This window comes from Schistocerca piceifrons, chromosome 2, assembly GCF_021461385.2.
Source record: "Schistocerca piceifrons isolate TAMUIC-IGC-003096 chromosome 2, iqSchPice1.1, whole genome shotgun sequence".
NCBI lineage: Eukaryota > Metazoa > Arthropoda > Insecta > Orthoptera > Acrididae > Schistocerca > Schistocerca piceifrons.
The window spans coordinates 792,664,069-792,678,757 of NC_060139.1; positions in this window are offsets into that span (position 1 = coordinate 792,664,069).

Here is a 14,689-nt window from a genome sequence, read left to right on the forward strand (position 1 = left end):
TACAGACACATTAGACACAGAAATTTATGCACTGATGAACCTTTCAACTGCAGTCAGTAGCAATACTAGGCAATAGTATCTACTTCCTGAGAGAATTCAGTGATCCCCTGTGTTGCATCGCTAGCGTCCTACATTCCGTCTAAGATGTTTATACATCTACATCTACGTGATTGCTATTCACAATAAAGAGCCTGACAGAGGGTTCAATGAACCACCTTCATGCTGTCTCTCTACCGTTCCACTCTCGAACGGCACTCGGGAAAAACGAACACTTAAATTTTTCTGTGCGAGCCCTGATTTCTATTATTTTGTTGTGATGATCATTTCTCCCTATGTAGGTGGGTGCCAACAGAATGTTTTCGCAATCGGAGGAGGAAACTGGTGATTGAAATTTCATGAGAAGATCCCGTCGCAACGAAAAACGCCTTTGTTTTAATGATTGCCACACCAATTCACTTATCATGTCTGTGACACTATCTCCCTATTTCGCGATAATACAAAACGAGCTGCCCTTCTTTGTACTTTTTCGATGTCATCCATCAGCCCCACCTGATGCGGATCCCACACCGCACAGCAATACTCCAGAATAGGGCGGACAAGCGTGGTGTAAACAGTCTCTTTGGTAGACCTGTTGCACCTTCTACGTGTTCTGCCAATGAATCGCAGTCTTTGGTTTGCTCTATCCACAATATTATCTGTGTGATCGTTCCAATTTAGGTTATTTGTAATTGTAGTCCCTAAGTATTTAGTTGAATTTACAGCCCTCAGATTTGTGTGACTTATCACGTAATCGATATATGTGCGTTCAGTACTCATAAATAAGTCTCCTAATATACAGAGTGGAAAAAAACATACAAAACTCGTCCATAAAATGTTTCATCAAAAGATACGCAACCCAACTTACATCAATGATGAACGTTGGGTATCCTACTTTAAGCTGCACGAAATATTTTTTGGGCCAGTTGTACGAGGGCGTGCTGAAAAGTAATCCTTCGAAATTTCTTACGTGAAAACTCTTAAAACTTTATAAATAATAAAAAAATTATTAACGCTGTACATCTTTATTCTTCGTGTCTACGTATTTGCCCTCTGCCGTTATAGGGCACCAAACTGTAGCGCGTGACATCGCGGTGGGTAACGTAGCTACGTCGGTGTCTGAGAAACAGCCTTCTGTAAATCTGCAACAAATCTTTGGTTCACTGTCATCTATCATTCTCCGTACAGTCCCGACTTGGACCCATCCGATTTTCATCTCTTTCCAAAACATGGAGAAAAACATCGTGAACTTCACTGTGATAGTAACGAAGCGGTGCAAGCAGAGATGAAGTTGTGGCTCCTTCAACAAAATGAAACAATTTACAAATGGTTCAAATGGCTCTGAGCACTATGTGATTTAACATCTGAGGTCATCAGCCCCCTAGAACTTAGACTACTTAAACCTAACTAACCTAAGGACATCACACACATATATGCCCGAGGCAGGATTCGAACCTGCGACCGTAGCAGTTTTGCGGTTCCGGACTTAAGCGCCGAGAACCGCACGGCCACCGCGGCCGGCTGAAACAATTTACACTGACTGTATCAACAAAATGGTCTCTCGCTGGGAAAAATGTGTTCTACGCCATCGTCATGGAAAAAAAGGACACGTTATATGTCAGGTATGGATTTTTGTTACATAACTGGTCCGTAGAGATTCACATGCAGAATGCACGTATGATGAATGGTTACCTATAAACGAGGATTATGCAGATGTTTATACGTTGCGTAACATTTACTGACAATGACGTGTATTATCTAGCAGGGAGCACATCTTAGCAGGAAATGCTACAATTACATTAATTGTATGTGTATCGTACACATTGTTCACAGGTGAACGAACTAAGTGAACGCTGCCGGGTCAATAGTTATTCCTTTTTATGTAGAATGAATATCTCCTCTATAAAATCAACCTAGATTTCGCAAATAGGCATTTTGTGGAACTTAGCTGTCTCTGTTTGTATATGAGATACAGAGCGAATCAGACAAAGGGGCCCAGATTTATGTCGTGTTCTTCGGCTTCAGAAAGGCATCTGACACAATTTCGCATTGTCTTGTAGTGAATGAAATATGACATCTACATCTACATCCATACTCCGTAAGCCACCTGACGGTGTGTAGCGGAGGGTACCTTGAGTACCTCTAACGGTTCTCCATTCTATTCGAGTCTCGTTCGTGGAAAAAAATATTGTCGGTATGTCTCTGTGTGGGCTCCAATCTCTATGATTTTATCCTCATGGTCTCTTCGCGAGATATACGTAGGAGAGAGCAATATACTGCTTGACTCATCGGTGAAGGTGTGTTCTCGAAATTTCAACAAAAGCCCGTATGGAGCTACTGAGGGCCTCTCTTGCAGTCTTCTACTGGAGTTTAGCTATCATCTCCGTAATGCTTTCGCGATTACTAAATGATCCTGTAACGAAGCGCGCTGCTCTCCGTTGGATCTTCTCTATCTCTTCTATCAACCCTACGTAGTACGGATCCCACACCGGTGAGCGGTATTCAAGCAGTGGGCGAACATGTGTACTGTAACCTACTTTCTTTGTTTTCGGACCGCATTTCCTTAGGATTCTTCCAATGAATCTCAGTCTGGCATCCGCCTTATCGACGACTAATTTTATATGGTCATTCCATTTTAAATCACTTAATGCCTACTCCCAGATAATTTATGGAATTAACTGCTTCCAGTTGCTGACCTGCTATATTGTAGCAAAATGATAAGGGATCTTTCTTTCTGTGTATTCGCAGCACATTACACTTGTCTACATTGAGATTCAATTGCCATTCCCTGCACCATGCGTCAATTCCTTGCAGATCCTCCTGCATTTCCATTGTTACAACCTCTCGATATACTACAGCATCATCCGCAAAAAGCCTCAGTGAACTTCCGATGTTATCCACAAGGTCCTTTATATATATTGTGAACAGCAACGGCCCTACGAGACTCCCCTGGGGCACACCTGATGTGTCTCTTACTTCGGAAGACTTCTCTCTTTTGAGAATGACATGCTGCATTCTGTTATCTAGGAACTCTTCAATCCAATCACACAATTGGTCTGATAGTCAATATACTCTTACTTTGTTCATTAACGACTGTGAGGAACTGTATCAAACGCCTTGCGGAAGTTAAGAAACACGGCATCTACCTGGGAACCCGTGTCTATGGCCCTCTTAATTTCGTGGACGAAGAGCGCGAGCGAATGACCTTATTGAGGATCAGGCCAGATTTGTGGCTGGATTCAGGACTTCCTTGCAGATATGCACGGTCCAGTCACTTTCATGTCACCACCTGACAAAAGCCTGAATAACCACCTATTGCAGCGCTGACGTGCAGGAAGAGAGTCAATGAGTTTCTGGGAGGTACCAACAAAGATATGAAGCCATGCTCACTCAAGTGCCGTCGCCAGGCGCGCTGGGTTTCTCGGTTGATGATCCATGGCGCTCACAGCCCCGTCCCGGTGCACTGCGAGCTGCTTAGAACGTTGCTTTGGCCTGTTGGCACATGCCGTCTTGCCACAGGCAGGGGTAGACGTGGTCCTAGGCTAGATGCATACTTGTGTTGACCCACTGCACCTTCCCAAACGACGAGATCACGCAGGTAATGCCGCGAAAACATTCCCTAGATCACAACGCCGCCTTTTCCAGCCTATAAGTCTCCAGCAATTGTTGCAGCTCCGTACAGGCCAAAGGCCCTCTGTCCGACAGAGAATAAACCATGGTTAATCTGGAAAGGTCAGCTGTCACCACTCAGTGGACGCCCGGTTATGGTACTGGCGTGCAAATTCCAGCCTTCGTCGCCAGTGAACATGAAGCCTGGGTGCACGAACCGGGCGCCTGCTGCGGATCCCCGTACGTAGCAGCGTTTGAGAACGGTCGTTGAGGAGACGCTGTCGGTAGCCCCTTCGTTCAACTGGGTGGGCAGTTGCTCAACAATTGCGCGTCTATACGCCCAGGTAAGTACGCGCAGCTGTCTATCACTCCTCTTATCTATTGTCCGTAGTGCGCTACAGTTGCCTCGGCGCTGAATAGTGCAATTTAGCCATGCACGGTATACTTTAATCACAGCGGCATGCGAACAGTTTACAAACTTAGCTATTTCGGAAATACTTCCACCCTTGGCCCAAAAGTCAATGTCACACCCTTTTGGACGTCAGATAAATCGCTCCGTTTTCGCATTAGGACAAGGACCAAATTTTTCTCCGGCGTCCATCGGGCACGCTTTATATACTGCTGCCACCTGCCGTACGTGAGTGGTTATTGCACGTTGATGTCGAAAATAGACGGTGGTGACATTAATGGGACTGGTTTCTGTAACTTACCACTTTGACCTTAACGTAAAATGTCGACAGATACGTAGGTAATTTCAGGAGTTCTCCAAGGAAGTGTGATAAAAATCGTTACTTTTTACAGTATACACTTTCACTAATCCGGCTCTCAGTAGTCCGGCCCCTCAATAATTCGGCGCACATACAAAAACACGTGCGAAATGAATTATCGTACACAACAATGCTTAGTTAAACAATGCTTTACTGTATTAGAAATTGTAGCTTTCTTTACAGTTCGGAATCACGTCTTCTAAAAGGGAACACGTTACGCTAAACCTCAAGCAGAAACTCGAAATTTTAGATAAGTTGAATCGAAGTTCTTCGCAGATAGCCGTTGCTGCTGAGTTCAGCGTTGGAGAAGCAACCATTTATGGCATCAAAAAGAAAGAAGATGTTATTCGACAGTACTCAAGACCAATGAATAATGAGTTGAGAAAAACGGAAGGTTATGCTAAAGAGTGAGAATGAAGAACTGGACATAGTTGTTTACAGATGGTTCATACAACAACGCAGTAAAGGAATTGAAGTCAGTGGCTCGATTATAAAGAAAAAACCATCTTCATTTAACAAACAGCTTGGCGGTAGTAACTTGTTTGCAGCGAGCGAAGGTTGGCTATCAAACTGGAAAAAACGACATGGCATTCGGCAGCTGACAGTCACTGTGAAAAGTCGCTCAGCTAACGATAAGGATGCTGATGAGTTTGAAAGCAAGATACGGAAGATAATAGAGGAAGAAGATTTAACTGCTGATGCATTGTATGGTGCTGATGAAACAGGACTCTTTTACAAGACGCTTCCTTCAAAAATAAGCAACAGAAACAGCGCGTAACACTAATGGCGTGTTGTAATGCAAATGGGAGTCATAAACAACCGCTTATGGTGACTGGAAAATCTCAACATCCACGTTGTTTTCAACACACTGACATAAATACTACCAGGGCAGTATTGCGCTCAGAAGAAAGCGTGGATGGACAGATAAATATTCTCTCGGTGGTTCCGTGAAACGTTTGTACAAGCAGTGAGAAAAGAGCTAAAGAAGAAAAAGTTTCCACTGAAAGCTATCCTTATAAATGACAATGCTCCCAGTCATCCTTCAGATGTTTCTCTGAAGTCCGATGGTATACAAGCACTCTTTCTCCCACCCAATGTGACAGCCCTAATTCAGCCCATGGACCAGGGAATTTTGGAATGAATTAAACGCCATTGTCGAAATTCACTTCTCGTCTCCTTGCTGAACGAAAGTGAAAGCGACTCTATTGAGACTATACTGAAGGCATGGAAAGCTATTAACATACGTGATGATATTTTCCAAGCAGCCGAAGCATGGGATAAAGTGTCCACCTGCTTAGCTGGGTGGTAACGTGCTCCCCTCCCATGCAAGCGGGGCCGGGTTCGATTCCCGGCGGGGTTGGAGATTTTCTCCGCTCGGGGACTGGGCGTTGTGTTGTCTTCCTCATCATTTGATCCCCATCACTGGCGCTCAAGTCACCCAATATGGCGTCGAATGAAATAAGACTTGCAGTTGGCGGCCGAACTTCGTCGAATAGGGGCCTGCCGGCCAACGATACCATACGCTCATTTCCATTTTTTATGGGATCAAGTTGAGAGCGCTACCATAATGAGCAGTTGGAGAAAACTGTGGCCACCCATTGATGCCGAGTTGAATCCAGTAGTGAGTCACAGCGATGAGCCAGTCAATTCGCAATTATCAATTACTTTGTACACTGACATGTTCCACGACCTTCCAGGAGGAGAAGGAATTGATGATGAAGATGTTACTAAGTGGCTCAATGAGGAAAACTGTGATACGGACCAAACTTTAACAGATGAAGAAATAAGAAAAAGGGTGCAAGAAAGTAATGATCAAAGTTATGAAGAAGAGGATACAGGAGGAGAGAGCATAAAGATATCTCACACTGCTGGTGCTGAGGCTGCCGAGTCTTCCTGGAGTACATTATGCAACAACCAGATACTTGCAGTACGGATGTAATGTTTGTAAAGCGGTTGCGTGATAAAGCGTGCCACCGTCGCGTATCATCATTGCGAAAGTTAAAAATTAGGGACATGTTCCATAGTGAGTGATACGACTGTACAATCATGTACAATATACACTCAAGGACTAAGTTTTCTTTGAAAATTAATGAATTTTTGGATTTGATAAAGTATATCCTCTATGTTTTAAAATTACCCGCCAGGGTAGCCGAGCGCGCTAACGCGCTGCTTCCTGGATTCGGGTAGGCGCGCCGGCCCCGGATCGAATCCGCCCGGCGGATTAACGACGAGGGCCGGTGTGCTGGCCAATCTGGATGTGGTTTTTAGGCGGTTTTCCACATCCCGCTATGTGAATACCGGGCTGGTCCCTACGTTCCGCCTCAGTTCCACGACTCGCAGACATCTCAACACGTTCGCACTATTCCATGACTTACACTCGACGCAGACAGCAAGGGTACACTAATTCCGTCCTGGGGGGGTACGAGGTGGCGGCAGGAAGGGAAACAGGCCATCCCTTTCCACTAACCTTGCCAAATCCGTTCCTAACAATGCCGACCCTGCGGGACATGGCACCAGTGAAAGAAAGAGAAGTGAAAAAATCCTCTGTGTTTTAAAATTGTCTCCTTCAGTTTAATAAAGTACAGTACAATATATCCCCTATGTTTTCAAAATAAATGAAAAACAAAATAAATGAATAAAATAAATTTCAGACACTCAATAATCCGGCACTTTCGCTAATCCGGCACCCATATGAGCCAGGAATGGCCGGATTAACGAGAGTCTAGTGTATATAAAACATATAGTGGGCAACGTTAAAAGCTCCGTGCGCCGTACTTTCCATGCGGTAATCGTAAATGAAACAGTTAAAGGGCGAGGAAGTGGCGGATTGTGCTATCAGAGGTACCACATGCCACTCACCGTAAGATGACTTGCGGAGTATAGGCGTAATTTTAAACGTTATGTAACGAAAATCCATAACAGACAGACAATACACTGAGGTTACAAAAGTTATGGGATAGCAATATGCACACGTACAGACAGCGGTAGTATCGCATACACAATGTATACGAAGACAGTGTATTGGCGGAGCCGTCATTTGTACTCGGGCGATTTATGTGAAACTGTTTCCGACGTGATTATGCCCGCACGTCTGGAATCAACAGACTTTGAACGCGGAATGGTAGTTGCAGTTAGACGAACTGGACATCGCATTTCGTAAGTAGTTAGGGAATTCAATATTCCGAAATCCACAGTGTCAACAGCATGCCAAGAAAACCAAATTTCGGGCATTACCTTTCACCATGCACACTGCAGTGACCGACGCCTTCACTTAACAATTGAGAACAGCGGTGTTTGCGTAGCTGTCAGTCTTAATAGATAAGCAACATTGCGTGGAAGAACCGCAGAAATCAAAGTGGGATATACAAGATACGGGTCCGTTAGGAGAGTGTGGCAAAATTTGGCTTTGATGGGGTTTGATAGCAAACGATCGACGTGAATGCCGTTGCTTACCGCACGACATCACTTGCAGCGCCCACACATCGGTTGGACCCTAGACGACTGGAAAACCCTAGCCTGGTCAGACGAGTCCCGATTTCAGTTGGTAAGAGCTGATGGTATAGTTCGAGTGTGGCGCATACCCCACAAAGCTATGGACCCAAATTGTCAACAAGGCACTGTTCAAGCAAGTTGTGGCTCTGTAATGGTGTACGATTGTTTACATGGAGTGGGCGATTGTTTAGATGGAATGGACTGGGTCTTCTAGTCCAACTGAACCGATGACTGACTGGAAATGTTTACGTTCGACCACTTGGAGACCATTGGAGCTGTTCAAGGACATCATGTCCCCAAAGAACGAAGCGTAATGTCTTGGACCACAGCTGTTCGCGATTGGTTTGAAGATCATTCTGGACAATTCAAGCGAATGGTTTGACCACCCAAATCGCCCGATGGCAAACTCGAGAGGTTAGTTTGTGCACAAAATCCTGTACCGGTAAGACTTTCGCTATTATTGAGGGTTATAGAGGTAACATGGCTCAATATTTCTGCAGGGAACTTCCGACTTGTTGAGTCCATGCCAAGTCGACTTGGTGCACTAGCCGTGCAAGAGGAGGTCCGACACGATATTAGGAGGTATCCCATGACTTTTGTGACCTCAGTGTATGTTTTGTCCATGATGATGGCCTAAACCCGAAACCGCTTGAACAATAAGTTTTTAAAACAACTAAGAGGTGATCCTTGAAATGAAATGTCGTCCGTGTCACTAAGATCACTTGATGTAAGCAATCTATTTTTTTATTTTTTTTCTCAGCGGCTCCGCAACAAATGGTTTTTTTTAGCAGTGAGAGGTGATATCTCAAAACTAGTTGTGTCCTAAATAAACGGCATAATAGTGTCTTTCTTGAGATATTTTCTGTAAGATTTCGGTATTTTATTGTAGTTAGTACGAGCTCCTCGCATTTGGTTGTTTGTATCTCGTGCCACATTGCCTTGCAGTAAACGGATTTGTGATCCAACCGCAGGAAACCTATTCTTTAAGATATTACTGCTACCACTGTTCTATTACATTATATTATATGAAAAAGTAACTCAAGACGTTCTCAAGCGAATGGTTTGATCACCCAAATCGCCCATTTTTGCCTTCGAAAGTTCACGGTCCTTTTTTTCACATTCAGCACGGCTTCGAACTTGTGCTAAGTCTCGAAAGACCTTATTGTTGATTACAATTTAAACTCCAACCTTTTTTTCTACATAACGAGTATCGGATAAATGACATCAGCGCCGGTGTCAAGCTGCAAGTCGACAATTCTGTTATTACTCTCAGGAAATTACATGCAGCTACAATATAGTGTTCTGTCACTTATTTTCCTCTAATTCCACACGCGAAGAAATCATTATGAGTTGTCTTTAGCATTAATTCTTTTAAACTAATAATCACAGCCAAATCGGATTTTTATCATGTTTTGTTCAGCATGTTTTATTAATTTCTCAGTATTTCAATAGTTACTGTAGTTACCATTTCATTCAGTATATACGACGACTGTCTCGGAATCCTATCTGGGAACACAGGCATAGATTAAAGTTGCCGTATACCTAACAGCTGCAGCATTTTCCGGTGTGTGCAAATACTGCGTGTGCCAGGTGCGACAGCGAACCCTCGTGTCACTTCAATGCGACTCGTGGTGCGTCGACACATCGACGGCAGAAGATGTTCACGTATCGCAGACTCACCTGTAACAAACAGAAATACCGCTGTTAAAATCTCTATTGTGCCACATTCAAGTCAAGGTACAGAAAGAGTAAAGTGTGTACAGCTACTGCTCAGTCTTTAGGTTACACCTTGTTGACAGTTTTTGAAAAGACGGAGCCAAGTGTTCACTTCGAGAAAGATACAGTTGACCGTGTCTGTGTCTAACGCTCATGTGATTCTCGGTTGCCATTCTATTTCTTCCACCAAACTGACTAGCAAATAGGAACATTGTCTTACAAGCGAAGGTCAGCACTTGTGGATGACAGATTTCTATGAAATTTCGTACACGTGTTACCCATCGAAGAAAAACCCATCGATACCTATTCTGTATTTTAGCTCAAAACTCCCTAGTTTTTGAGAAAATACCCAGTGAACGTTTCTGTTTCACTAACTTCTCAATGGCCATAAGAGCGAGACAGCCAGCATTTGAAGCTAAATGGCTCTGAGCACTATGGGACTTAATATCTGTGGTCATCAGTCCCCTAGAACTTAGAACTACTTGAACCTAACTAACCTAAGGACAGCACACAACACCCAGTCATCACGAGGCAGAGAAAATCCCTGACCCCGCCGGGAATCGAACCTGGGAACCCGGGCGTGGGAAGCGACAACGCTACCGCACGACCACGAGCTGCGGACAGCATTTGAAGCAGACTTTTTCGTGTTTCCTGATGTCTATTCAGATCCGCTTCTCGATTTTAAATATCTAAAAATTATGTATTTTTCAGTATTTTAATAGTTTTCTTGCATTTTAATAGCGTACAAATATTCTCGTATTTTCTATACAGCATAGATGAACGCTGAATATGGTTCTCCAAAGACGAAAGATTATTAAGCAGTTAGGGACAAGTGTTGCCTGAGGTATACTTCTAAGTGTAGAGTATTCTGTTTGTTCCTGAGATGTCATAAATTTCAAAATGTAAATATTAACTATTATAAAGTAAAATTCTAATATTTTTAATATTCACGATTTGTTCCACACCAAACTATACATGATATACAGGATGACCCAGAAATCCAGCAACAAACTTTCAGAGCTCGTAGAACGGATCAAAACAAGACAAAAATATATAGTAGTCATGGGCTACAAATTGCATACCTTAAGAGCTTTGAGACTTGTTCAGTAAAAGAATGTGTTTCACAGTAGAGAAGAAGAACATGCGCTCATAGCTCTTGACGTACGCATTTTAAAGCCCACTTTTACTAGACTTTTTTGTTTCACTACCACTTCTCAGAATATGGAAAGCAAAGGCCTTTAAGTGGAACACATTCGTCTTTCAGTAACGAAGAGGAACACGTGTTTATAGCTCGTAAGGCATGCATTTAACATACCATGTTTACCAAGAATTTTATTCTTGTATTGGTCCATACTATCACCTCTTTTATAGACGGTAAATTCGAAAAAAAAGAGTTTCAGAAACCTGTAGGCACTTCACCACTGTCCCATAAAACAAATTTGCCTAGCTCTTATTTTTCTTATTTTTTTGAAGACCATGAGTGTGCAAGTTACATCCAAACCTTTGATCTACAACCATGTAAGTGCTCCATAATAATGACACTTTTATGGTAATTTTTATGGTAGTTTGAAGTGGACATATATGAAGATATGCACAAGCACAAAATCACTATCCTTGATAAACATCAACGGTTTGAATTCCCTATAGAAAGCAACAATATTTCTACGGAAATCCATACTAATATTATAAATTACACTTTCACGACTAAAACGATGAATCAACGTTGATAGAATTTGCTGTGGAGATACCTGGAGCGCTGAGGAAGAACTTAGGCTGCTTTTGAAAGTGTGTAGTACTACATAATTATTGATTTCAAGAGTATAACGCTAAATATGGAACAGTAATTACTATTTGAAAAAGTTATTTACTCTTTGACTTTTGCCCTTTGTTATATGTATGAAAACGATGTTCTTGTTTAATGTATTCTACATAATACGATTCAACGCAATGAATACAATGTTTATACAATTTTCTACGTTTTTAATCCATACTTCCATACTAATGTCAGTCACAAACCCGTCGTATTTTAGACGCTAAGCATCATGCGTATATTGTTAACGCCTCGTTGCATTTAGATTTGAATGAACAGCTTGTGATTATGCAATTAGCGCTGCTGTTTCACGATCGTAGGTTCCTGGGTTCATTTCCCACCAAGATAGTCTTTTTTCTGCTTGTGTTTTGCTGTGTGCGTTGTCATCATCAGTTTATCATCATCGACGTGCAAGTTACCGAAGTGACGTCAAATAAAAGGACTTGCACCAAGCTCCCGAACATCCCATGTGGGGTCTCCAGGCAATAAACCCATACGTACAATTAGTTTCATTTTAGTGATACGCGAACGCAGCCGTGGGTAATAGCTACAATCCAATACTTATACAATCCTCAACATGTTTAATCCATGCCAATTCATACTTCCATAGTAATAATATAAATGCAGAAGTTGTGTCTGTTACGTTTTAACGCCTAAAGTGTTGAACCGTGAGATAGCTTGAACTCCACGAAGACTTTACAAAGTGTGTAGTACAAGATATTTATTGATTTGAAGAATCTTACGCAAATTAAGAAGAAATATTTACTCTTTCACTTTTGAATTTTATCAAATTTGTGAAAATGCTGTAACTGGTTGACATGTTCTATGTAATACGATTCAACGTAATCAATACAATGCTTATTCAGTACTCGATGTGTTTAATTCACATTTCCATACTAATTGTTGATTCTGAAAGTAACTCACTCTTTTACGTTTACACGACTCTATCGCTGAACCGATTTTGATGGTATTTGGAATGGAGATGGCTTGAACCCTGAGGAAGACCATCGGCTACTTTAAAAAGTTGTATCTTTTTGAGTATTATTAACGTTTTTAAAATTTGTTTACGTGAGTGACATGCAGACGATGCTGACACGATAATCGGCGACTCTTAGCGCATATAGATTATTCCGTGACAATGCATCTCCATTGTTACTGTGCGCTTGGTTTACGTTATTGAGTTCCTACACCACTGGGGCTTCCTGGAAAGTTCTGGTTGAGATACAAAAACAAAATCGGACGGTAAGCCCGAGAACCATATTTAAAACTATTTCTATTAGCAGCTCAAACGTAAGTCTGATTTAGCGCATAGTTCTAAGAGAGCCCAACTTGCTAAAGTTACTCGAATCCAACAGAGCTCAGAGCAATCTCATGTCTACCAGAACTTGGATGCAGAACATCAGAAGCCCTTAAGAGCTACAGCGACATTGGAACAATCACAAACCTGTCGCATTTTAGACTCTGAGCGTCACGAATCTCTTACAGCTTCCAAGACGCTTGAAGACTCACGTCGACGGTGCCATTTAAGGGCTGTACGAAAAATGGCGTCACTTTTATATTTGGAACGTGGGCGGCTTTTGTGAGGCTGCATTTGATTATGGTCTGTTAACTGAGCATGTTAATCAAGAATTAGTCATCATAGACTGCTGGATAAGAAAAAGATAGGCACTATAACGCATTAAAATGGAGTGGAGAAACGGTTGGTATGTGTTGCTCTGGCGGCAAAATCTCACACCCAGTACTAGGTGACCCGGAGAAAGCCCTGGAAACGATACTTCAGCACGAACGTAACGAATCGAGATATTTTTATAAGTATAATAAGAAAACGTAATACATTTTTCCAGATTCGACATACAGCAAAATAATAGAAACACATTCATTATGTTTTTTTACCAGCACTGCATCCTTTTGGTATACATACGTCCCTACACTACTATATACAAAGACATCTCGTAAAATTACTAGCTTACTTTCTCACCATCATTCATCACAACAAAACAACTGACATGTGAGCGATGCAGCGGTAAGCAGCTAGTGGCTTTATAAAGTATTATGGACGCGAAGCTGCTTTTTACTAGGGAGGCACCGTAACGGACATGAGTATATTAGCTGATTTCATGCAATGGGTCCGGGTTCGATTCCCGGCCAGATTGGAGATTTTCTCCACTCGTGGACTGGGTGTTGTGGTGTCCTCATCATCATTTCATCCTCATCAGCGGCGCTCAATTCGCCCAATTTGGCGTCGACTGAAATAAGACATGCACTCGGCGGCCGAACTTCTCCGAATGGGGCCTCCCGACCAACACTGTCACACGCTCATTTCATTTCTGATGAATAAGCAACAGCCTTCCCACCAACTTAACATTCTGTAGGGATGCATCGCAAACAATGCATACTTATGTATTTCCTTTCTTGGCAAATTAGTTTTTTTTGTGATGAGAAATTGGCATGTCAGTAGTAATGTTACTTGGGTTGTAATGTTATTTTTAATGCACCCCTTTATATTGTCTATGTAGTTCTGGAAGCTTCGGCCCAAAAAGAAACATTTTTATCTGTGTAACAAATATCTGAAATAAAGGAAGTCACAGTGAAAATGGGAATCGGCAGTGTTAAGACGATTGGGGAGCAAGTGTAAAGTGATTCTGCGAGAAATTTCCTTAATTTGTGGAACGAGGATCAGCTTCTGTAGTGGTGAAAGTAGAGAAGACTGGAAGAAATCAAGGACAGCGCCGTGAGATGGAGGACACTATTATTTCATCCGGAGAGGAGAGCAGAACTTGGAACATTCCAGAAGATAATAATAACGCCATTATTGCGACAAATTACTGCATTTCGGGAAGAAAATTTTATTTTCCGGAAATCATCGTAGTAGAGAAATCGCGGATAGTCTGAAGATATTGGAGAAGGGAGAAGAAGTCACAACCAAGAAGGTTCTAGAATATCAGAGAAGACAATGGGAGAAGAAGCCGAAATACGTCAGTCAATAGGCTGATGTGATCACATCAATAGCACGAATATCAACCGTGATCTTTTCGATCAACGAACTGAACCAAAGGCACTGTGAGATTTTACCTGCTACTGACTTACAAGTGAAGAACGAAAGTGTTCTGTGCATCGATTTGTGAAATGTTTCGTCTAAAACTGTGTTTTAACAATGTGAGGGCCAAGCTTCTTATTAATTAATTTTGAGTGAAATAATGAACCGATGTTTTGCTACTTAAATAAACGGTTTAGCTGCCGTCATTGGCAGAAGTGTTAA